This window comes from Rhincodon typus, chromosome 9, assembly GCF_021869965.1.
Source record: "Rhincodon typus isolate 14 chromosome 9, sRhiTyp1.1, whole genome shotgun sequence".
Classification (NCBI taxonomy): Eukaryota; Metazoa; Chordata; class Chondrichthyes; order Orectolobiformes; family Rhincodontidae; genus Rhincodon; species Rhincodon typus.
Window position 1 is genome coordinate 22,860,565 of NC_063340.1, and position 24,984 is coordinate 22,885,548.

A 24,984-nucleotide genomic window follows, 5' to 3' on the forward strand; every position below is an offset into this window, starting at 1 on the left:
TAGAAATTCACACTTGGCAACATCACCTGAAAATGCAGCATTCATTTTCATATATTGTATGATGCCCTTCTGTACACCACCATCTCTTTTTACTATCACTACGTTTTTAGACTGTTTGTCCAACATGTATACCAGATAAATAGAAATTTCCTCCAACTAAACATTGGACAAACTGAAGCCATTGTCTGCAAGCCTACTGTAAAGCCTGTCCTCTGACTCCATCCTTGCACCTAGCAATAATCAGACATTGAACCTGACTGTTTACAACCTTGGTTTCTGCACTTGACCCTGAGATGAGATATTGATTTATGTCATCACTAAGCTAACATTTTCTGGCTCTTTCCCTCCCTCAACTCATCTGCTGTTGAACATTCATCTAGGCCTTTGTTATCAATAGACTTGAATATTTCCTCACATTAATGACAGCCTGTCCTCTTTCTACCCTCCATAAACTTGAGGTTATCCAAAGCCATGCTGATCTATTCACTTACAAGAGTTAAAATCTCATTACATTAAGGTTCTGAAATTCAAGTCAAAAGTCTAGTAATTCCAGTCCAGTATTTCACAGTTGACCCTTAATTACAGCTTGGTCAACCCAAATGTTGCCCTCTTTGTTAATGATAAGAGTACCACATTCATAGAAATATTGTTGGAAACGAGTAGGTAACTAACAGGAAGAGGCTCCTCATTCAGACAAATGGGCAGTATTCCATCATACTCCTACTTGTACCTTGTACATTGTGAACAGGCTTTGTGGGATCAAGAGTGAGTTACTCTCTGCAGAATTCCCAAGTTCCAACCTGCTTATGTAGCCCAGTATTTATATATTTGGTGCGATCAATGCTAAAACCCAGGGTGTTGTTGGTGGAGCATTCAGCGATGCAAATGCCATTAAGTGTGAAGGACAGTAGTTGAACTTGCTCTGGTTGGAAATTGTCATTGCCTCATTCTAAGCTGGCCTTGTGTTATTCACCATTTATCAGCCCAAGTCTGAATGTTGTTGTCCAGGTCATACTGCACACACGTACAGATTGCTTCACTATCATTGAACATTGTGCAATGATCAGTGAATATTCCCATTTCTGACCTTATGTTGGAGCATAGGTCATTGATAAAGCAAGTGAAATTACTTGATTTTAGGTCGTTGCCCCAAGGAACTGCTGTGTTGTCTTGGGACTGAATTTATTTACTTCCCATAACCACAACCAGATAATGATCATCCTGAACAAGAGAAATCTCAGCTCACTCCCAGTGGTCATCAACCAGACACATCACCATTATTGATTTTCCTAACGTCTTCATCTCAGAGATCACCATTCATCAGAAGGATAACTGATAAGGTCAGTAAGGGTGCACAATCAGTGTGAAGGAGACTTTGCCCGAGTGAGACGGAGGCTGGATGATTATATCTGGCGAGTTGTTTCAAAGTGGGAATTCAACATGTAAATCTTTTACAAGTTCAATTTTGGAATAAAAGTCAGATTCAAACATAGAACTAATAGCCTTTAAGGAAGTTAAAAATGGCTGAGTTAACAGGCAGCTGTCTGATTGTGGCTTTTAACTGTCAAATACTTGGAATCCCCTGCCTGAATGAGGTGTTGATTACTGTAGCAGGAAATAAAGCTAAAAAGTTACTCACAAAACTCTTTACAAGAAAAGGATTTTTAATTTTCATGGTCAGTAAGGATGCATGCTCAGTGTGATAGGCTCTTTGCCTGATATGCTCATCTCAGCAACTTTCTCATATCTGGTAATTTGGCTCAAAGTGAAAATTCAACTGCATAGTGAACAGTAAGTAAGGTTTAGTTAAGAAGTAAGGTCTCCAAAGCAAGAGGTGAGTGAGAGAGATTAAAAGACATGGATCAAAAGGCCTACCTACAAGGAGACCAGTAGTGCAGTGACATCATAAACCACAACATGATGGGGTTACAGGGAAACCACCTGATTGATGAATAAGATTGGTGAATATTTCTAGTCTTTAAAGTAAAAATAAGTAACATTGTAATATTGACTGGTATGTAAACAAAAAATTACAATAAAGTATTAAGAGTGGGGGGTTCCTCAGGAGTAAATAGCTAGAGTAAATCATGAATAAATTAAATAAAATATGTTAGTGATGGGAGGATGGATGACATCCTGCGACTGCAGCATGTAGGAGCTGCTGGACATGCAAGTGGTCCAGGGCTGACACATCTGTAGTGAGTATTTGCAGCTTGAAGAATTTCAAATCCAAGTTGAGGAGCTGGAGTGCAAACTGCAAACACACTACACCACATCAGGGAGAGAGAATTTCACTTTGTTCCAAGAAGCAGTCACAAACCTCAGATTAGGTCATCCACATTTGGTCTGTGATCAGGGCCATGAGAGTGTGACTGCAGGTGAGATAGGTATAAAGCATTATGGAATATCATTTGAGGAGCCTCTGCCTCTGCTAATGTCCAATAGCTGTGAAGTTCTTGAAAGCTGTTTGTCTGAGAGTGGGACCACAGGGAGTATAAGCTGTACAGGCAGCCAGTCAAGCGGGGGAGAGGAAATAGAAATGTAGTAATGGTACAGGACAGTATAATTAGGGGAATGAATACTGTTTTCTGCAGCCATGATTGTGATTTCTGAAGACTGTGTTGCCTGCCTGGTACATAGTCAAGGACGTCTTCAGGACTGGAGAGGCCTTGACGTGGGAGACAATGGATCTTCTTGTTGTCATCCACATGGGGATGAACATGATGGGACCAAAAAGGAGGTTCTGCTGAAAGATTTTGAACAGTCACAACATAAAAGACAGGGAAACTGGCACAGGGCAAATAAAGTCAAAAAAATGAAAGATTGGAGTTGGAGAAATGGTTTTCACTTCATGGAGCACTGGCACCTGTACTGGGATAGAAAAGAGCTGTTCTGGTGGGATGAGCTTCACTTGAACCATGGTGGAACCAGGGCTTTAATCTAAACATAGAGGGGGATGAAGGGTTCTGGAAGAAGGATACATAAGCTTCTAAATAAAAGGATATAGTCATATTGCAGGGCAATGATACCTAGAGTGGGACAGGAAGGGACAGAGTGTATAAACACATGAAATAGCAGCCAGTATGGTCAAAGGAGAAAAATGGTAAAAAGGAAAAATTAATAGCTCTTAAATGTGCATAGTATTCGGGACAAAGCAGATGAATTAATTATACAAATAAAGGTTAATAGGTCTGATCTTATAGCCATTTCAGAGACATGGTTATGAGGAAAGCAAAGCTAGGAACTAATTATTCAGGGATACATGACTTTTCAAAAGACCAGCAGGATGGGAAGGGTGGTGGAGTAGCTCTGTTTATATGAGATGGAAGAAGTAGAATCTTGAATTGGAAGATGTAGAATCCATATGGTTGAAGGTGAGAAATAACAAGGGAAGAAGACACCAGCAGAAGCAGTCAATAGCCATCTAACAATAACTATCCTGTAGAACAGACAATGAATGAGGAGATAATGCGGACATGTAAAAAAAGACAGTATTAATAATGATAGCTTTAATCTTCATGTAGATTGGCAAAGTCAAATTGGCAGAGGTAGAGACAGTAGAATTCATTGTGTAAATGGGACAGTTTTGGAGAGAATTTTTTTTCATGGGATGTGGGTATTGCTGGTTGGGCCAACATTTATTGCCCATCCGTCATTGCCCTTGAGAAGGGGGTGGTAAGGGTCATTCTTAAATTGTTGCAGTCTACATGCTGTAAGTAGACTCACAATGCCATAACGGAGGGTATTCCAGGTTTTTGAACCAGTGACACTAAAGGAACAACGAAAAATTTCCAAGTCAGGATGATGAGTGGCTTGGAGGGGAACTTGCAGATAGTAGTGTTCCCATGTGTCTGCTGCTTCTGTCGTTTGAGATGGAAGTAGACATGGGTTTGCAAAGTGCTAAGATGTTCAGTGAATTTCTGCAGTGCATTTTGTAAATAGTACACACTGCTGTCACAGAGTCTTAACGGTGGAGGGTGTGGGTACTTGTGGATGTGGTGCCAATCAAGTGGGCCACTTTGTCCTGGATGGTGTCCAGCTTCTTGAGTGTTGTTTGTCTTGAACTCATCCAGGGAAGTGGGGAGTATTCCATCACATTCCTGACTTGTGCCTTGTAGATAGAGATCATGCTTTGGGAAGTCAAGAGGTGAGATACTTGCTGCATTATTCCTAGCCTTTGACCTGTTCATGTAACCTCTAAATTTATAAGGTTAGTCCACTTCAGTTTCTGGATAATGATAACCCCCACTATTTCGATAGTGGAGAATTCAGCAATGGTAATGCCATTGAAGTCAAGGGATGATGGTTAGATTCTCTTGTTGGAGATGCTAATTGGCATTTGTGTGGTATGAATGTTATTTGCCACTTGACAGCCTATGCCTGAATATTGTTCAGGTCTTGTTGCATTTGAACATGGACTGCTTCAGTATCTGAGGAGTCATGAGTGGTGCTACTGAGCATGGTGCAGTCATCAGTGAACTTACTGATTTCTGACCTTATGATGGAGGGAATGTCATTGATGAAGGAGCTCAAGGTGGTCAGGCCTAGAACATACCCTGAGGGACCCCTGCAGAGATGTCCTGGAACTGAGATGACTGATCTCTAACAACCACAAACATGTTTGGTATGACTCCTACCAGCAGATATTCTCCAGTATTTGTTGTTTTCAGTATAGATTCCAGTATTTGCAGTAATTTGCCCTTACAGCAAAGATTTTCCCTTGATTCCCATTGACACCAGTTTTGCTAGGGCTCCTGGTTGCCAAACTCAGCCAAATGTGGCTTTGTTGTTAAGGGCAGTCACTCTTACCACACCTCTTAAATTCAGTTTATGTCCATGTTTGAACCATGTGAGGTCAGGATCTGAGTGATCCTAGTGGAATCCATGCTGGGTGTCATTGAGCAGATTATTGATGGATGTCCAGTCTTGAGTTGCTAGATATTTTCAAAGTCTGATCCAATTAGGAGATAGTACCACAAACACGATCTAAGTTATTCTCAATGTGAAGGCCATACTTCTCTCGACAAGACCTGTGGAGTGCTCATTCTTGTTGATACAGTATTGGAAAGATGCATCTGTATCAGGTAAGTGGATTAGGATGAAGTAAAATATGGTTTTCCCTCTTGTTATTTCCCTCGTGATCTGTTGTAGACCCAGTTGAGCAGCTATGTCCTTTAGGATTTGACCAGCTCAAACAGAAGTGCTGCTGCTGAGCCATTTTGGTGGTGGAAACTGAAATTTGCTGCCAAGTGCATATTCTGCACCCTTGCCACCTTTAGTGCTTCCTCTGAGTGGTGTTCAGTATGGAGTAGGAATATGGTTTTGGTTGTTGAAGATCAGTCATCTTAGTTTCAGGGCATCTTTGTAGGTATTCCTCGATAGTATTCTCCTCCTGGAATACTGATGGGAGGGCAGTATGTGGTAATCAGTAGGAGGTTTCTTTGCTCATGTTTGGCCTGATGCCATGAAACTCCACAGAGTCTGGAATCAATGTTGAGGACTCCCAGGGCAACTCACTGCCGACTGTATATCACTGTACAGCCACCTTTGCAGGGATGGTGATGGTGGTGCCTGGGACGTTGTCTGTAAGATATGATTCCATGAGTATTATTATGTTGGGGTTGACTAGTCTGTGAGACAGCTTTCTGGCACTATCCCCCAGCTGTCAGATTTGTATTCATTTGTGTCTTTCTTCTGATAGCATGTTTGCTGTTTATTGGGTAGCTTTGTTACAAAAGATGGACATTAACAAGGATGTCTTATTATGGAATATAAGGACTTGAGAAAGAACTGGCTACTAACAGACAGATCAAACTTTGCCACCTTACTTCCTCACCTATACGCAAATACATTTCCATGTACTATGTCGGAATTTCAACAGATATTCCGTCGGTAAATCATATTAATTGGTAAGAAATATCTGAGAGTTTCATTTTTAGCTGAACTGTATAAATGTAATTTCTCTGCATACAATTTCAAATACTAAAATACTTCAACCTAACAGTGATTATAAATTCATTAGAAATTTTAAAAAGTCTTTATTGTTTTATCCCCAGCAGTAGATTTAGTGAGATTGCTTATTGTCTAAAGTTAGTTACATTTCATTTTTTTTTTAGTTTTAATGGTTACATTTCAAACGCTATGTTGCAAGAGAACCTCTGCAATGAGCCTCTCTGGTTAGTTAAATCAAACATCACCTGCTGTTGTCTGGGATTTATTAATTAAAATAGCTGCTAGGTATAAAGCAGAATATGTGGAGTTCAAATTTCGTATTTGGATAAAAATACCAGGTGAGTATCACAGAATTAATTATATTGTCAAGAGAATTCCCTTCCCTGCATTGATTAAATGTGGAAAAGTATAGAGATCCAAAAAAAACCTTGTTATATCTGCTAGTTATTGGATGCAGATACCAGAGTGAGTTTATTCAATTAAGAATTTGTATTGGATAATCATCTTTGACTGGTCGAACACAGTAAATATTCAAAAGTAAGCTGACCAGACAACCCAAAAGTGACAAAGTCACAAGTGAACAGTGAAGATCAACTCACTTCTTGAATATTTATGCCATTTTTCTAGTACTAAGAAATTTACACATTACAGTTAATCAATTTACCAGCTTCCTATTGTAGAAAAGAATATTTGCTTTCAAACCAAAGATAGAGAATAGTCACTTATGAATTGGTGACAAAACATTGTTGTACTTAATATCCTAAAATATTCTGATCAGCATCATTTCCATGCCACTGTGAATTACCCTCATATTAAAGCAATACCAAATGGAAAATTGCTCACCAATGGAAAATTTCTCACCATTGCAGGTGACTGTGTTTAGCAGGTGATGCTTTATTTGTGTAACAGTGAATATATTCTATTTCTTACGAGTAGGATGTAATAGACCTGAGATATCGTGATTGCCTTTTACAAGGGTATTAATAAATTTGGAATTTTCTTCAAAGTTTGTTATGATAATTAAAAAATATAATTTGTTTCTAACTAAATGTTAAACCCTTTTCTTTGTTGGTTGCTATTTCTGGTTATTGAAAATTGAGCTCTCTAACTTTATGGAGTAAATAAGGTTCTGATGGTGTCATGTACCTGAAATGTTGAACGAAATATTGTGCTATCTCTGTGTTCTGCCCCTCAGTGGAGGAAATTGGTGGGTGTAGAGGCAAATTAATTGTATAGGATATCAAAAATCAGCTTCTTAATGGTAGAATAAAACTGCACTATTCAATTCTTGGAAGTTTGAAGATGAATTGAGCATCCGAAACACCTCTTGCATGCACTTGCATGTCATACATGCTCATTAAAAGGCAATCTCACCATGATGAAGTGCATCTTTCAAATTAATTTCTACAGGAGTGAGAAATATGTGCCTTCAAATCATAACTGCATAAGTGGTGTGCTGGAGAGTTAGTGTACTTGCTGGAGTTCTGATAAGTGCCTCTGCTTTTCTGTCTTTGGGGAGTGTTGATCCTAAGTGTGACAGACCATAATTGGAATTTGTTGGCAGCAAGCATAAGACATCAGGGCAGGGCTGTCTGACGCAGGGAAGGAAAAGAAGGGTGCAGCAAGATCTTGAGGACAAGAGATGGCCCCACAGTTATGCGTGTAGTTATCATGTTGGATGATGAAGGGCTTTCTGGGCAAGCATAGTCAGACATGATAGGTAGAGTGGGTGCTGTCAACAATGGGTCCTTGTGATTGAACAGAGGGTACTAGGTGGCAGAGAGAATGGCCATTGTCAGGGGCAAGCATAGGATACAGAAAGGTGTAACTTCTAAAGTCATGATCAGATATTGATGGAGAGAAGGTGTCACAAAATCAAACAGCACAGATGGCAGGGTTAACAGGAACGTTCAGTGTGGGCATGTGGACAACAACATGTGTAGGGCAGAGGGGAGAGAAGGCATGTACAGACTGATGCTTATTAGATCAAGGGTAATAAAGGGTAACAGAGAGAAGAGGAATGGGTTATATTGGGTAGGTTAAAGGTAATGGGAAAGTTGGTAGATCACTGACAGAGTATAGAAGAGAGTGAAGTGAATTTCAAAAGTGATTTGCACCATTTTCTGCAGCTAGTCCTGGAAATGCAGGAAGTGGGACCAGGGTTTGTTTTGGGTGGTTGAAGTTAATGATAAACACAACTGGCTGACTATCCAACAAATAGATGGATAAGATTATCATATCTGTCCTCATTTTTATGGTCACCTTCCAAAAACAATAACATTTCTCGTCTCAATCAGCTGACATCCCAGCAAGTTTAGGAAATAATATGTTGAGGGACAGCTCCTGCTGTCCATGGGAGGGAATTATTAGGCCAATGGTTCCTTGTGCGGGATTGAGTGTATGTTTGTGTGTCTCTTGTGAAGGGAGTGTGGGGATACTACACCAATCAGGGAATTTCAATTCTGGAAGATCACAATGGTGACCAAAGCAAAAATCATGCAAGGAAGGTTATTCAAAATCCCTGGGACTCAAGGAAAACTGCAAAGGTTAAGGATGATGTAGGTAGTGCCCAGGAGAAATTGATAGATTGAAATTTACAGGTGTGGGGATAGGATTATGTGTACCACTGTACTGGAGGAAGTTTGAGGTGCCTTGACAGGAAGACATGGCTCATCGTGGAGTGGAGGGAGTGGATGTGAGGCAAAGGTGTTAGGTTGAAGGCTGAAGGTGATAGACCATTACCGGGGTGGGGAGGGGTCTTTGATGTTGGCAGCCTTTCCGCGGCAATGATGGGAGGTTGGCTTCCATGATGGTCTGGGCTATACACACAATTTTCTGTAGCTTCTTACAGGCCTGAGCAGAACAGTTGCCATACCAGGCCATTATGCACCCAGATAGAAGACTTTCTGTGGTGCATCTGTAGAAGTTGGTGAGGGTCCTTATGGACATGCCAAATTTCCTAAACTGCTTGAAGAGGAAGAGGCGTTGTTTTGCCTTCTTGACGATCACATCTAAACGGAGTTCCAGAACAGACTGTTGGTTATCGTCATTCCCTGGAACTTGACGTTGTTAACTTTCTGCATCTTAAGTCCATTGATGTAGGTAAGGCCGTGTCCTCCTCCTTTTTTCCTGAAGTCAATGATCAGTTCTTTTGCCAACATTGAGGTTGTTATCATTGCACCATGACACCAAGCAGTCTATCTCCTTCCTGTATTCTGACTCATCGTTGTTTGATATTCATCCTACCATGGTAGCGTTATCAGCAAACTTGTAGATGGCATTCGTACAGAATTTGGCTACACAATTGTGGGTGTACAGCGAGTTCTGTAGGGGGCTGAGAATGCATACTTGCAAGGCGCTAATGTTGAGGATTATCATAGAGGAGGTGCTGTTGTCTTCACTGATCTTCACTGATTGCGGACTGTGGGTCAGAGAGCTGAGGATCCAATTGCAGAGTGCGGAACCGAGACCAGTGTCTGGGAGTTTTGAGATTAGCCTGGTAGGGATTATCGTGTTGAAGATGGAGCTGTAGTCAATAAGTAGGAGCCTAACATAGGTGTCCTTGTTATCCACATGTTCGCAGGGGTGAGTGTAGGGCTAGGGAAATAGTGTCCGCTGTGGACCTGTTTTGCTGGTAGGCAAATTGCAGGGGATCGAGGCAGGCTGGGAGGTTAGAGTTGATGTGTACCATGACTAGCATCTCAAAGCACTTCATGACCATAGAGGTCACAGCCACTGGGCAATAGTTGTTAAGAGACATTGCATGTGTTTTCTTTGGTACTGGGATGATGGTGGTCTTCTTGAAGCAGGTGAGGACTTCAGATTTTAGCAAGGAGAGGTTGAAGTGAATACCTTCACCAGATAGTCCGCACAGGATCTAAGTGCAAGGCTGGGGACTCTGCCTGAGCCCATCGTTTTCCTCGGGTTGACTCTCAGGAAGACCGATCTGATGTCTACAGCAGTGACGGAAGGAACAGGTGCGTCTGGGGCTGTCGGATAGATGACACCATGCCACTGGCATTTTGCTCAAAACGAGCATAGAAAGTGTCGCTTGCATCAGGGAAGGGTGTGTTTTTGTCCACCAACTTGCGCTGCTTCATTTTGTATCCCGTTATGTTATGTAGGCCTTGCCACAGACGGCAGGTGTCTGTATGGTTAGTTTGAGCCTCTAACTTAGTCCAATACTGCCTTCTGGCATCTCTGATGGCTTTGAGGAGGTCATATCTGGGGATTTTCTGTATTGCTCTGGGCCATCCGACTTGAATGCTGCATGCCTGATCTTCAGTAGGCAGTGGAGTTCGCGGTTCATCCAAGGTTTTCAGTTGGGGAACACACGGATTGACTTTGGCATGCAGACCTCTACACACTTGCTAATGAAATCCGTGATGGTGGTGGCGTACTCTTGTAGGTTGTCCGCTGAATTCTTGAATATGGTCCAGTGCACCAATTTCAAGCAATCCCGGAGAAACTCTTTTGCTGCCTAACACCAGCATTGTACTACTTTCTGTGAAGGATCCTCCTATTTCAACTTCATCTTGTAAGAACGAGGAACACAGCATTGTGGTCTGATTTTCTAAAGTGTGGATGGGGTATGGAGTGGTAGGTATCTTTGGTTGTGTAGCAGTGGTCAAGGATATTTGGTCCTCTGGTGGGCCAGGATACATATTGGTGGTATTTTGGTAGCACCCTCCTGAGGTTGGCCTGGTTGAAGTCGCCATCCATGATGAATAAGGCCTCAGGGAATTTCATCTCCAGACCATTTGTAGCTGTGTAAATTTCAGTTCGAGCATGCTTCACTTCCATCTGGGGTGGTATGTAGACTGCTGTCAGGATGGCAGAGGTGAACTTGCGCAGCAGGTAGTAGGGATGGCATTTCACTGTTAGATATGCTAGGTTTGGGGAGCAGTGGCTCACCAGGGTCCCCACATCTGAGCACCAGGAGGTATTGATTAGGAGGCATAGCTCACCACCCTTTGCCTTACCTGAGGATGCCGTGCATCCATGCAATGTATGGAGAACCCCTCAGCTTGCAAGGCACAGTCAGGTATAGCAGGAACAAGCCAGGTCTCTGTAAAACAGAGCACACAGCAGAACTCAAAGTCTTTCAACAATCTCAGCATCCACTCAGAGGGACACTGACACTCCTGGCTTTCAGAGAACCAAAGCCCATCCAAGTGCCCTGTAGATATAGTTCCTATACTTTCGACCTCATGAGGTAACAGCAGAGCGATGACTTCTTTGCAATCTCCACTACTATACTCCTTATACACTCATGACTTTGTGGCCAAATTCCGCACCAACTCCATTTACAAGTTTGCTGATGACATCACCACTGTAGGTCAGATCTCTCCATCAACATCAGCAAAACAAAGGAGCTGGTGATTAATGTCCGTGTCTGTATCAATGGTGCTGGGGTGGAGATGGTCGAGAGTGTCAGGTTCATGAGAGTGACGATCACTACCAATCTGTCCTGGTCCACCTATGTTGACACTATGGTCAAAAATGGACAGCAGTGCCTCTACGTCCTTAGGATGCTAAGGAAATTTGCCATGTCCATAAAGAGTCTTTAAAAATTTTTATCGATGCACCGTAGAAAGCATCCTATCTGGATGCGTCACAGCGTGGTATGGCTCCTGTTCTTCCCAAGACCGAAAGAAACTAGAGATTTCACAAGTTTCAAAAATGGTATCAATGTGGATTTCACAAGCTTCAAAATCTCCCCTCCCCCTACCGCATCCCAAAACCAGTCCAGCTCGTCCCCGCCTCCCTAACCTGTTCTTCCTCCCACCTATCCCCTCCTCCTACCTCAAGCCGCACCCCCATCTCCTACCTACTAACCTCATCCCGCCCCCCTTGACCTGTCCATCCTCCCTGGACTGACCTATCCCCTCCCTAACTCCCCACCTACACTCACCTTTACTGGCTCCATCCCTGCCTCTTCGACCTGTCTGTTTCCTCTCCACCTATCCTCTCCTCTATCCATCTTCCATCCGCCTCCCTCTCTCTCCCTATTTATTTCAGAACGCCCTTCCCCTCCTCCATTTCTGATGAAGGGTCTAGGCCCGAAACGTCAGCCTTTCTGCTCCTATGATGCGGCTTGGCCTGCTGTGTTCATCCAGCTCTGCACCTTGTTGTCTCGAGTTATGAACACAGCCCAGTCTATCATGCAAACTACCCGCCCATCCATTAACTTTATCTATACTTCCCGCTGCATCGGGAACGCAACCAACATAATCAAGCACCCCTCCTGCACCGGTTACTCTCTCTTCCATCCTCTTCCATTGGGCAGAAGATATAAAAGTTTGTGTATATGCACAATCAGATACAAGAACAGCTTCTTCCCTGCCGTTATCAGACTTTTGAACGGACTTTTTGAATGGACCTCTTTAAGTTTAAAGTTGATCTGTCTGCACCTTCTCAGCAGCTGTAACATTGTATCCTACATTCTGTTCTGTTACACTGATGCGCTCGTACGATACAATCTGCCTGTAAAGCACATAAGACAACACTTTTCACTGCAGTTCAGTACACATGACAGTAATATATCAAACTAAATCCTCCACATGAATCACTGCACTTGTACATGTGTATCCAATTGGCTGGCCACTGCTGAATCATGCATCCCCAGCTGTACCTCCGCTGAGCAGAAATGTCGCTCACATCCAGTCCCAACAACCTCACTGCTAGTTAAAAATTTTGCTTGTTAACTTTATTTCTCTTTCCTGACTTGCTGTGCATTTCCAGCATTCTCTATTTTTATCTCAGATTTCCAGCATCAGCAGTATTCTATTTTTCAGTTAATAACAATAGATAAAAATGACCATGAAGCTAAAAGATTGCCATTAAAAGCAAACTGATTCATTAATGTTCCTTAGGGAAAGAAATTTGCCATCCTTAACCAATCTGGATGATAACTCCGGTCGCACACCAACACAGTTGACTCATGCTTGGATTTTCACTCCTGAAGTGGGGCTTAAAACTAGGAAATGTCCTGGCTTGCCTCATGGGAAAACAATGCCTTGAATGGAAAGATCTTCATTCCATGGCTGCCTTTGATGCCAGTTGAAGGTGTCACAGGATCTGCTGAGTGCCAAGGCAGGCTGTTTCAAAAGTTCACTTAGGCCTCTAGTGATCACCCCTTACGCTTCACCTAAAAATGCCAACCAATATCATTCTATTCATCCGTGCTCCCTTATAGCTGCCATCCTTTGTCTTTATATCCTCAATGCCAATGCTATATACTCTATACACGCTGAGCTACATACTCACTCAGGCTGAGTCTCACTCTGGATGTGATCTCTCTTTCCTGGCCATGTGAAGCTTACTAATCCTTGGAATGGATAACTAGAATAATTTACACGAGGACTAATCCTATTAACTAGATTTACAAGCCAAAACATATCTACTTGGTAATGATAAAGGGGATTTGTTTCTACAGGGGTGTATCACAGAGGTACACTGGCCTAGATATTCCAATCAGCACTGGAAACTCTGATAAGATTAAAAATTACCCACTAACCTTTTGATGACTTCCGCGCTGGGGATTCCTGGACAGGGGCTTCCTTTTATGAACCAAAGAATCCAATTCCCCTTTTTCAGCAATTTACCATGTTCTGTGATTTAAATCACCAATAACACAGCCAGCCAATTTGATAGTTTGTGTGAAAGGTAAGTATGTAAGATAAGGATGGGCACGGGTGGTAGTTGATTGAAGGGTTAGGGTACCAGGTGGGTAGGGATTTGGAGTGCCTTGTGGGAGAAATGGGTAGTAGTGTGTCAGGTGGATGGGTGGAAAGGATACCAGGTGGGTGAGGTGGGTAGGATGACAGGTGGATTTCATGCCAAGCTGCCAGGTAAGTGAATGAGTTCTTTAGGTACATTGGGAGTTGAGGGTTGCGGGTCTAAGGGGAGGAGGGAATACCTGGTCAGGTTGGCCCAGAATCTAGTTGAGGAGGCTGAAGTGGGATGGACATCAGGTTCAGCAGACAGGAGAGTAGTGTTGGTTCTGAGGTGTCAGGAAGGCTTGGGTGGGGAAAGTCAGGTCAGGACTGGGTTTTGGTGGGGCGAGGAATGTTGGATCTGACAGCTAGGTGGGGTGACCAAGTCTGGAAGAGTTAGGCCAGTAGTAGGGGTGAGGGACAGACTGTTCTGGGTGAGGGCTGGTGCTCAGGCTCGCAGGAATATGGGTGGGGTGTCTGGGACTGGCAGGAAAGGATTAGGGTCAGTTGAATGATCTATTTGGCAATCTAATTGTCAGCTGTTAGGAGACGTAAGGGTTCAGAAGGGATAGCTTGAGGGGTGAGTCAATGTTAAGGTATTATTTCAGTTTACTTGTTACCCAGGAGTTGAGACTAGGCTTTTAATCCTCTAACTTGCCCTGGGGAACTATAGGACTTAAGTGAGTTGGAACTCTCTGAAGTTTCTGATTTTAAAGGGCTTTTTCAGAAGTTTCCGGTCACGGGGGAGTTTCCGCTCAGAAGTTTCAATTTCTGAAGCAGTTCCCAAGCTGCTCCAATGACCGTCTGGCTGGTGGAATATCTGGGCCACTATCTGTTGCATGATAGCATTTTAATATCACAAACTTGTGCACCTGAAAGATTTGCTGCAGATGCCTATGGAGTTGCAACTTTTTCTATGTGTTTAACGCCAGCTATGATTTGATGATGGAAATTCTCCATCCAAATCAAAAGGATGCAAGTCCCAATTCAGAGAGTTGAATCTTCTTAGTTGCATGCAAAATATCCCAAGACAGGTTTTGAATAAAAGCTGATATTAATGCCACAGTCAGCATTCCAACAGAGACTATCTGGTGATTATCTCTTGACTTGCGCATAAGTTAGCGGCTGTGTTTCATAGATTATAATGGTGACTGCACCTCATTGCCTAGATGGCTGTAAAATTCTTTGAGATGTCCTGAAGTCATGAAAGATTCGACTAAAGTAGATTTAAAATATAAAATGCTGGTAATACCCAGCAAGTGAGGCAGTAGATGCAGAGAGAAGTAGTGTAAATGTTTCAGATTGATAGCCCTTCATAAGGACTGGTCTATACTATAACAGTTGGATCCAAATTGGCTTGAAGGTACCAGACAGAGAATGGTGGTGGAGGGTCATTTTCAGACTGGAGGCCTGTAACTAGTGGCATGCCACAAGGATCAGAGCTGGGTCCGCTGCTTTTTGTCATTTATATAAATTATTTTGATGTGAATATAGGAGGTATAGTTAGAAAGTTTGCAGATTATACCAAAATAGGTGGTGTAGTGGACGGTGAAGAAGATTATCTCAGAGTACAACTGGACCTTGGTCAGATGGGCCAATGGGCTGAGGAGTGGCAGATGGAGTTTAATTTGGATAAGTGTGAGGTGATGCATTTTGGTGAGGCAAATCAGGACAGGCCTTATACAGTTAATGGTAGGGCCCTGGGAAGTGTTAGCTGTTGCCCAGTTACTGCCCTCGACAACAGTTATTAGCTCGGCACAAAGAGGAAAAGAGTCAAGTCTGTATCAACTAACAATTGACTTTATTGCTTAGTTAAAACAGACATACGATGCATGCAATTTGGTTAAGAAAGGGTTAAAAGCAGGCATGCAGTTCATACAAGACTAACGTCTGTGCGCACACCCATTAGATTTCTCTGATGTTCCCTGAACAGCCACAGAACATAAAAGAAAATACCTTGGAATAGCAGTTCACGCTGGCCAGCCAATCTTTCAAGCCCTCAGCGTAATCTCCACACTTCCAGCGAAGTGTTCTCCCCTTTGGCAAAGGATAATCTCCAGAGTTTTTGCTGCTGGCACATCCAAAATCCTTCATTTTATCTTTTTACCTTATATTCCCGAATGGTAGCTTCTTATTCTCATTGGTTCTGGTTTATCTGGCAAGCTTTTTCATTCTGTCTTTTCATTATAGCCTTCGGCCCAAGGATACTATTAGCATTGCCTCATTACTCTTCCACTGAATAAAGATTTATACTTTATGTCACTTCACTTGTTTTCTTCTGAACTGACCCAGTTTGAACTGGTTCAAACCAGCACAGGACAGCAGCTGGGCTTCGGTAACTTGAGTTCACAAGCTGCTGTTTTTATGCATGAGCAGCCCCTGGCCATCATAGTGTACAAAGTGACCTACAGGCATGTTTGCATAGTTCCTTGAAAGTGGAATTGCAGGTAGACAGGGTGGTGAAGAAGGTGTTTGGAACGCTTGCTTTCATTGATTAGAACATGGAGTATAGGTGTTGGGCTGCCATGTTGCAGCTGTACGGGACATTGGTGAGGTCACTTTTAGAACAATGCATGCTATTCTGGTCGCCCTTCTATTGGAAGGATGATGTGAAACCTGAGAAGGTGCAGAAAAGATTTACAAGGATGTTGCCAGTACTTGGAGGGTTTGAGCTATAGGGCACCCCAAGGCCTCCTACCCTCCCTCGACCTCTTCATCTCCAACTGCTGCCGAGACATCAATCGCCTCAACCTCTCCACCCCTCTCACCCACTCCAACCTCTCCCCCGCAGAACGTGCAGCCCGCTGCTCCAATCCCAACCTCACCATAAAACCCACGGACAAAGGAGGTGCAGTAGTCGTATGGCGCACTGACCTCTACATTGCCGAGGCCAGGCACCACCTCTCCGACACCACCTCCTACCGCCCCCTTGATCATGACTCCACTCCCGAGCACCAAACCATCATCTCCCAAACCATCCACAACCTCATCACCTCAGGTGACCTCCCACCCATGGCCTCCAACCTCATCATTCCCCAACCCCACACAGCCTGCTTCTATCTCCTTCCCAAAATCCACAAACCTGACTGCCCTGGTCGACCCATTGTCTCCTCCTGCTCCTGCCCCACCGAACTTATCTCCAACTATCTGGACTCCATTTTCTCCCCCTTGGTCCAGGAACTCCCTACCTACATCCGTGACACCACCCAAGCCCTCCACCTCCTCCAGAACTTCCAATTCCCCGGTCCCCAACACCTCATTTTTACCATGGACGTCCAGTTCCTATACACCTGCATTCCCCATACAGATGGCCTAAAGGCCCTCCGCTTCTTCCTGTCCCGCAGGCCCGACCAATCCCCCTCCACTGACACCCTCATCCGCTTAGCCGAACTCGTCCTCACCCTCAACAACTTCTCTTTCAATTCCTCCCACTTCCTACAGACAAAGGGGTTGGCCATGGGTACCTGCATGGGCCCAAGCTATGCCTGCCTCTTTGTAGGTTACGTGGAACAATCCCTCTTCCGTACCTACACTGGCCCTAAACCCCCCCTCTTCCTCCGTTACATTGGTGACTGTATCGGCGCCGCCTCGTGCTCCCACGAGGAGCTCGAACAGTTCATCCACTTCACCAACACCTTCCACCCCAACCTTAAGTTCACCTGGACCATTTCTAACACCTCTCTCACCTTCCTGGACCTCTCTGTCTCCATCTCGGGCAACCATCTAGAAACTGATATCCATTTCAAGCCCACCGACTCCCACAGCTACCTAGAATACACCTCCTCCCACCCACCTTCCTGCAAAAATGCTATCCCCTATTCCCAATTCCTTCGCCTCTGCCGCATCTGCTCCCAGGATGAGGCATTCCACTCCCGTACATCTCAGATGTCCTCGTTTTTCAAGGACCGCAACATCCCCCCCGTCAGTGGTCGAGAACGCCCTCCACTGTGTCTCCCGCATTTCCCGCAACTCATCCCTCACATCCCGTCCCCGCAATAAGAACCAAAAAAGAATCCCCCTCGTCCTCACGTACCACCCCACCAACCTCCGGATCCAACGCATCATCCTCCGACACTTCCGCCATCTGCAATCCGACCCCACCACCAAAGACATTTTTCCCTCCCCACCCTTATCTGCTTTCCGGAGGGACCACTGTCTCCGTGACTGCCTTGTCCGCTCCACACTCCCCTCCAGCCCCACCACACCCGGCACTTTTCCCTGCAACCCCAGGAAGTGCTACACCTGCCCCCACACCTCCTCCCTCACCCCCATCCCAGGCCCAAAGAAGACTTTCCACATCAAACAGATGTTCACCTGCACATCTGCTAATGTGGTATACTGCATCCGCTGTACCCGTTGTGGCCTCCTCTACATTGGGGAAACCGCTTGGGGACCGCTTTGCAGAACACCTATGCTCAGTTCGCAATAAACAACTGCACCTCCCAGTCGCAAACCATTTCAACTCCCCCTCCCATTCCTCAGACGACACGTCCATCCTGGGCCTCCTGCAGTGCCACAACGATGCTACCTGAAGGTTGCAGGAACATCAACTCATATTCCGCTTGGGAACCCTGCAGCCCAATGGTATCAATGTGGATTTCACAAGCTTCAAAATTTCCCCTCCCCCTACCACATCCCAAAACCAGCCCAACTTGTCCCCGCCTCCCTAACCTGTTCTTCCTCCCACCTATCCCCTCCTCCCACCTTAAGCTGCACCCCCATTTCGTACCTACTGACCTCATCCTGCCCCCTTGACCTGTCCGTCCTCCCTGGACTGACCTATCTTCTCCCTACCTCATCTTTACTGGATCCATCCCCGCCTCTTTAACCTGTCTGTTTCCTCTCCACCTATCTTCTCCTCTATCCATCTTCTATCCGCCTCCCCCTCTCTCCCTATTTATTTCAGAACCCCCTTCCCCTCCCTCATTTCTGATGAAGGGTCTAGGCCTGAAACATCAGCCTTCCTGCTCCTATGATGCTGCTTGGCCTGCTGTGTTCATCCAGCTCTACACCTTGTTATCGCTGAATAGGCTGGGTCTGTTTTCGCTGGAGTGTCAGAGGCTGAGAGGTCACCTTATAGAGGTTTATAAAATCATGAGGGGTATGGATAGGGTGAATAACCAAAGTCTTTTTCCGAGGGTAGGGGAGTCCAAAACTAGAGGATATAAGTTTTTGGTGAGATGGGAAAGATTTAAAAGGGACCTGAGGGATAACCTTTTTCACACAGAGGGTAGCATGTAATGGAACGAGCTGCCAGAGGAAGTGGTGGAGGGTACAATTACAACAATTAGAAGGAATCTGGATGGGTAAATGAATAGAAAAAGTTTAGAGGGATGAGGGCCAAATGCTGGCAAATGGGACTAGGTCAGTTTGGGATGTCTGGTCAGTGCAGATGAATTGGACTGCAGGGTCTGCTACAGTGCTGTATGACTCTATGACTCTATTAAAGATGAACCACAAAAGACAAACCTGAATGTGATGCTTTTGCTTCTGGGTAGGACACCAAGTGTTGCCAAATCAATTTCAAATCTTATCTTTACCTATATCAAACACATTCACACAAATCTTCCATTAGACAGATCTTTCATATATGGTTCTAAACATGGTCTTGTCAAATTGCGAAAAAATGCACCGGAAAAGTTTTGAGATTACAGAAAGTTCAGGCTACCTGGCCATAGTTTTCAATATCAGTATTATGCTCTAAAGCAGTTTCCTTCAACCTTACTTTATGTAACTGTATCAGCATAACCTTCTATTCTTCATGTTTATATCAAGTCTCCCCTTTAAATGCATCTGTGCAATTCAACCACTCTGTGATAGCAAGTTGAACATTATCATCACAATGGGGAATAAAGATTGTCATAAAGTTCCAGTCGAATTTATTTGTATCAATCTTACATTTATGACCCTAGATCAGGGATAAAGGGATCATTTTCTGACTTCACAGTTCTAGTTAGAAATCTCACTCACCAGTGGAGCACACCAGAAAATTGGATCTGCACAACACATGATTATGACGATAAATTTGTTGATTGGACAATGATATACAACATATATTTGAATTTTCCTTGCATTCGCAAATGGCTAGACCATGCGGAACAATGTGAAGTCAGAAAATTAGTCGGTCTGAATGATCTTTTAGCGTGCCCTCAGTTTGACAAAACCAGTCTATTAATTCTGATATTTTCATGCTATTTTCAGAAATTTTTACGTTGCTGCCCAAAAGTGATCTGAAATTATCTCTTCTGCAGCTGTAAAGCATTAATGAAATTTATTGCATATAAGCAATTGTTTGTGCAATTTGCTATAATGTCACACCTTAATTTACTGCCAGAAGTACATCATGGCATAAAATGGAACATTAGGTCTAATAATGCAAATTAAACAGCTTTACAATTGAAAGTGAACCACTTAACCTTTGGTAACATATAAAATACCATTTCTGCTGGCGGTGACAGAAATAAGCACCACTATGACATACATTACTTACAAGTAAATATTTTCATATTTTAATTTTAAAATTTACTTGAAAAAAGAAGAAACCCTTGACTTGAAATTTGTTTTTGTTGTAATAATTTTGCTGTCATTTAAATGGTAGAGAATTTAGACCAAACAGCCATAATTTTCATGTCTCTGTTTATGCTCCAAAGCAAACCCCTTCCACCTTACTTTGTCTAACTGTATGAGCATAACCATCCAGTCTTTATTTTCAATTTATGTATTCTAAAAAATTCAAAATAAGAATGATTAGAGGACTAAAGAAACCAACATAATGGACAAGAATTTTTGAATAACAGGAACTCACCTCAGTGGGAACTGACTAAGTTTTGAATTTTCCCAAGCTGATATGGAGACGTGTTACTTTTCCAATTAAAGAAGGAATGAAAGTGGGATTAACACAGCTTTTACTGAAGTAGCTGATTGCATGAGGAAGGGATTTGGGCCACAACCTGCCACTGCAATACAGACCCAAGATGGCACAGAGAAGTTGGTACCCATGAGATAGAGGAGGGAGATCCTCTTCCCAGATATTGGCAGGAGGAGGCCACATCATCATGTAGCAGCAGCAGCAGCACCTCAGTGTTCAGTATCATCTACATCTGCTTCCAGTTCTTCCATAGTTCTTACCTTTTAATTCTCTGTGATGATTTTTTCCCTTCTAGGACGTTTCCGCCCTTAGCTTCATATCTATTTCAAGGCCATGCACTCTGCAGAGACCACCCAATGACTGAGGCATTTTCAGGATAGTATTGCAGAGCATTACCCAACCACATTAAGACGTGGACCCAGTGCTCTCTGAGTAAATAGTGTTCCGTAAGTCGTGCTGTGATGGGTTGACCAGCATCACTATGTAAGGCATCTACCAACTGAATGATGTATATGTGTGCAGCCACTGGTGAGATGTCACAAAGGTCCAGAGCTGATAGGTGCAAAAGTCTGTGACTGTAACTGTTTTGGACATTAAAATGGAACAGGGAGGATAATTAACAATACTCCCCGAATTGCATTTGATCTTTGGGGATGGATCAGAAGCATCAGTTCTCCCATGACTGTAATCAGAATTCTCCTCCTGTAGTTTTCCAGAACAATAAAAGCACTGTTGTGAGAACTGAATTAACATCATCCTGGATTCCTCTTTGGCAGTGCCTATAGACAAAATTCCCACCTGTAACATCAAATTTTTTAGCCTTTTTCTCATCCTCTTCTCTTGTCCATCTTTCTTCTCTCAATAACCTGACCACCTTTCTATTCTAGTTATCCTGCAATAAATTGCAGAGTTCTTGACAAGCTACTTTGGTATTGCCCAATTTTTCCAGCATCTTTATCAATTGTTTCTGAAGAGCACCGCAACTGAACAAGTATTCAATGATTTTTGGTGCATCTCAACTGTTGTTGGCAGTTAACTGCATGTAGGGCTCTTAATTTGCTGTTTAATCCCAGTAAAACTGCCTGAGAAGAGAAGCCTCAACTTGGTCACATTATTTGGAATTATATTTTTCAAATAAGCTATTATTTCCACAATTTCCATTGTGCAGTTGTTTTGTTTTGCTGTCTTATCTGTTTAAATACATTACAATTTATCATACTTCATTGTAATGTCTCTGTGAAGATCATTATATTTCCTTCCAGAGAGCACCAGTTAAAGATTAAGCTTGAAACAGTTTATAGCCCAGATATTCTGTTAATTGTTGTAATAGATTTAACGGATGTTAATCCTCATTAGAATTATCCATAAGATCATAACACGTAGGAGTAGAAGAAAGCCATTCAGCCCATTGAGTCTCTGTTCACCATTCAACGAGGTCATCGGTGATCTGGTAATCCACATCTGTACTGCTTTTTCCCCATTACCCTTAATTCTCTTATTGGTTAAAATACCTGTCTTTTTTAACCTTAAACATACATCACAACCCAACCTCTACAGACTCTATGGTAAACAATTCCACAGTACCCTCTGACAGAAGAAATTCCTGCATATCTCTGTCTTAGATGGGTAATCCCTTATTCTGAAATAATGTTCTCTCATCTTAGACTCTCACACAAGGAAAAACAATCTTTCCGTATCTATGCTGTCAACCCTTCAAGATTCTTACGAGTTTCAGTAAGGTTGTCTCTCATTCTTCTAAGCTCAAATGATTACAGCCCCAACCTACTCAACTTCCCTTCAAAGGAAAATCCCTTCATGCCCATGATCAACCAGGTGAATCTTTTCTGGACTGCCCTAATGCCAGTAATTTGTTTTTTAGGTAAGTGGACCAAGACTAATGCCAGTTATCTAGGTGTAATCTAACTAGTGCATTGTTTAGTTGTAGCAAGACTTCCCTATTTTTATATTTTATTGCCTTTGAAATAAAGGCCGACATTCTATTTGCTGCCTTCATTACCTGCTAAAATTGTATGATCACTTTTTGTGATTCATGCACAAGGACTCCAAAATCCCTCTGTGCTGTAGCTCTCCGCAATTTCTGTCTCTCAACTGCTCTGTTCTTCCTGCCAAAGTGTATAACCTTGCATTTTGCCATAGTATACTCCATCTGGCAAGTTTTTGCCAAATCGCTAATCCTGTCTCTATTTCTCTTCAGACTCTTGATGTCATCCTAATTGTTTGCCTTACAACCTTTATTTTGTCATTCACAAACTTAGCAATAGAATATTCACTTCCTTCATCCAAGTCATCAGTATGTATTGTAAATGATTGTGACTCAGCACTGATTCCTATGGTACTCCTCTAGTTACAGATTGCTATCCTGAATATGTCCCCTTATCCCAAGTCTCTGGACAGGTTCTTATCAGGCTGTGAGTGACATGGCAAGAACAGGATGAATGGTGGAATCTGGTGAGATCATCTTGCAGCATCTTGTAAACTTTTGTCAAGTGGTGTGGCATGATTCTCACTAGACAGTAGCAGCTTCCCATTTGATGCTCAATGTTGCTTCTTAAATGCCTTATTAACAGCCCAGGTCACTATAGATTGCAATATTACTAAACCTGTCGTAAGAACTAGCTGTTGAGAAAACTAGACAGGCGGTGTTTATTTTTGGGAGCAAGTATTTTGGTAATGGAGGGAAGAAGAAAATCACTGCTGAAACAGGCATAAAGTTAATATTTACCTACAATCTGCAGTCAGTGTTTAATAACTTCCTTTTCTGGCTATTAAGCTTAAGTGACTCAGAATCCTTTGAATTCTCTTTAATGGACTGTTTTGGAGCATTCTAGTTGCAGACAAATTGCCTATAAGAAATTTCAAGTTTTCAGCCACTTTCCATGGAGTCACTGCATCGGGGATTCCACAAGGTCCCAATGGGCAACTTCAATGTACATTGCTCCAACAGCCTCTGGTCATTGGAATATCTGGGTCAGTCTGTCTACAGTTGATCAATATGCACCTCAAAGCAATTTTTTGCTCATGCTATCGACAAACACCACTGCATTGATGTACATCAAAACTGTGGGGTATGGGAATCTGTAGCCCAATCACTGAACTTGATAATGTGCTTCTAGCTAAAATTGACAAAAACTGACAGAGAAATAACTAACGGATTGTTCAACACTAAGATGGAAACAGGCACATTATACATTTCTCGCTGTGGTGGAACACGAGCTGACACTACTTACTTTTCAATGTCGGTGGCAGAGAAACAAAATCAAAATATTTAGAAAGCTAAGACTCATAGGGTTCACAGGTTGCTGAACGTAATTCAGTGATGCTGTTTCAGCAGAATTACTGTGGACAACAGAATTGTCCATTTTCTGTTTGTTCTAAATTTACAGTAATGTGGTTTCTCAAGGAAAACAAAGTCAGCATTTTACTCTACTCAGCTGTTAGCTCTCAGCGAGGCTCAAATTAAGGTGATCATGCACTTGAAAAGTTGGAGTCTTTTAGCTTATTTTCTCATTTAAAAATATCTGAATAAATCAAGTTGCTTTTAATTAAATATTACACACTATCAGTGAGTTCAAAGACAAATTAACTGAGATTCAGACCCTGTCTGGAGCAACACATTTAGTTTTGGATCCAACACATCAGGAAATTGTACATTAGCCTTGAAGTGAATGCAACACAGATTTAGGTCAATTAACTAAATTTAAGAGGACAGGTTATATAAACTCAGTTTGTGTTCACTTGTACGGAAGATTGTGAGGTGTGTGGTGCAAGGTATTTAAATGTTACAACAGGATAAAAGCAGAGAAATCACTTTCTTATGGGGGAATCAAGAAGGAAGGGATATAAAATCAGAATTAGGCTACTTTGAAAGCAAGTCGGGAAGTTCCTTTTCTCTGAAAGAGTAGCAGAAATCTTAAAGTCCCAGAAGTTTGTGGCTGCTGGTACAATTAGAGCCATCAAGACTTTAATCATTGGATTTCAATCAGTAGTTTACATAAGGATATCAATCAATATAGAATTAAGGTGGGCATATGGTGTTGAGGTTAAATTCAAAATCACTTTGTTTTCTATAGGAGAGCTTCTGTGGTGCAGTGGTAGTATCCCTACTTCTGGACCAGAAGGCTCAGGTTCCAATTGGAGACAACAAGGTGCAGGGCTGGATGAACACAGCAGGCCAAGCAGCATCATAGGAGCAGAGAGGCTGACGTTTCGGGCCTAGACCCTTCATCAGAAAAGGGGGAGGGGAAGGGGGTTTTGAAATAAATAGGGAGAGAGTGGGAGGCGGATAGAAGAGGGATAGAGGAGAGGATAGGTGGAGAGGAAACAAACAGGTCGAAGAGGCGGGGATGGAGCCAGTAAAGGTGAGTGTAGGTAGGGAGTTAGGAAGGGGATAGGTCAGTCCAGGGAGGACGGACAGGTCAAGGGGGC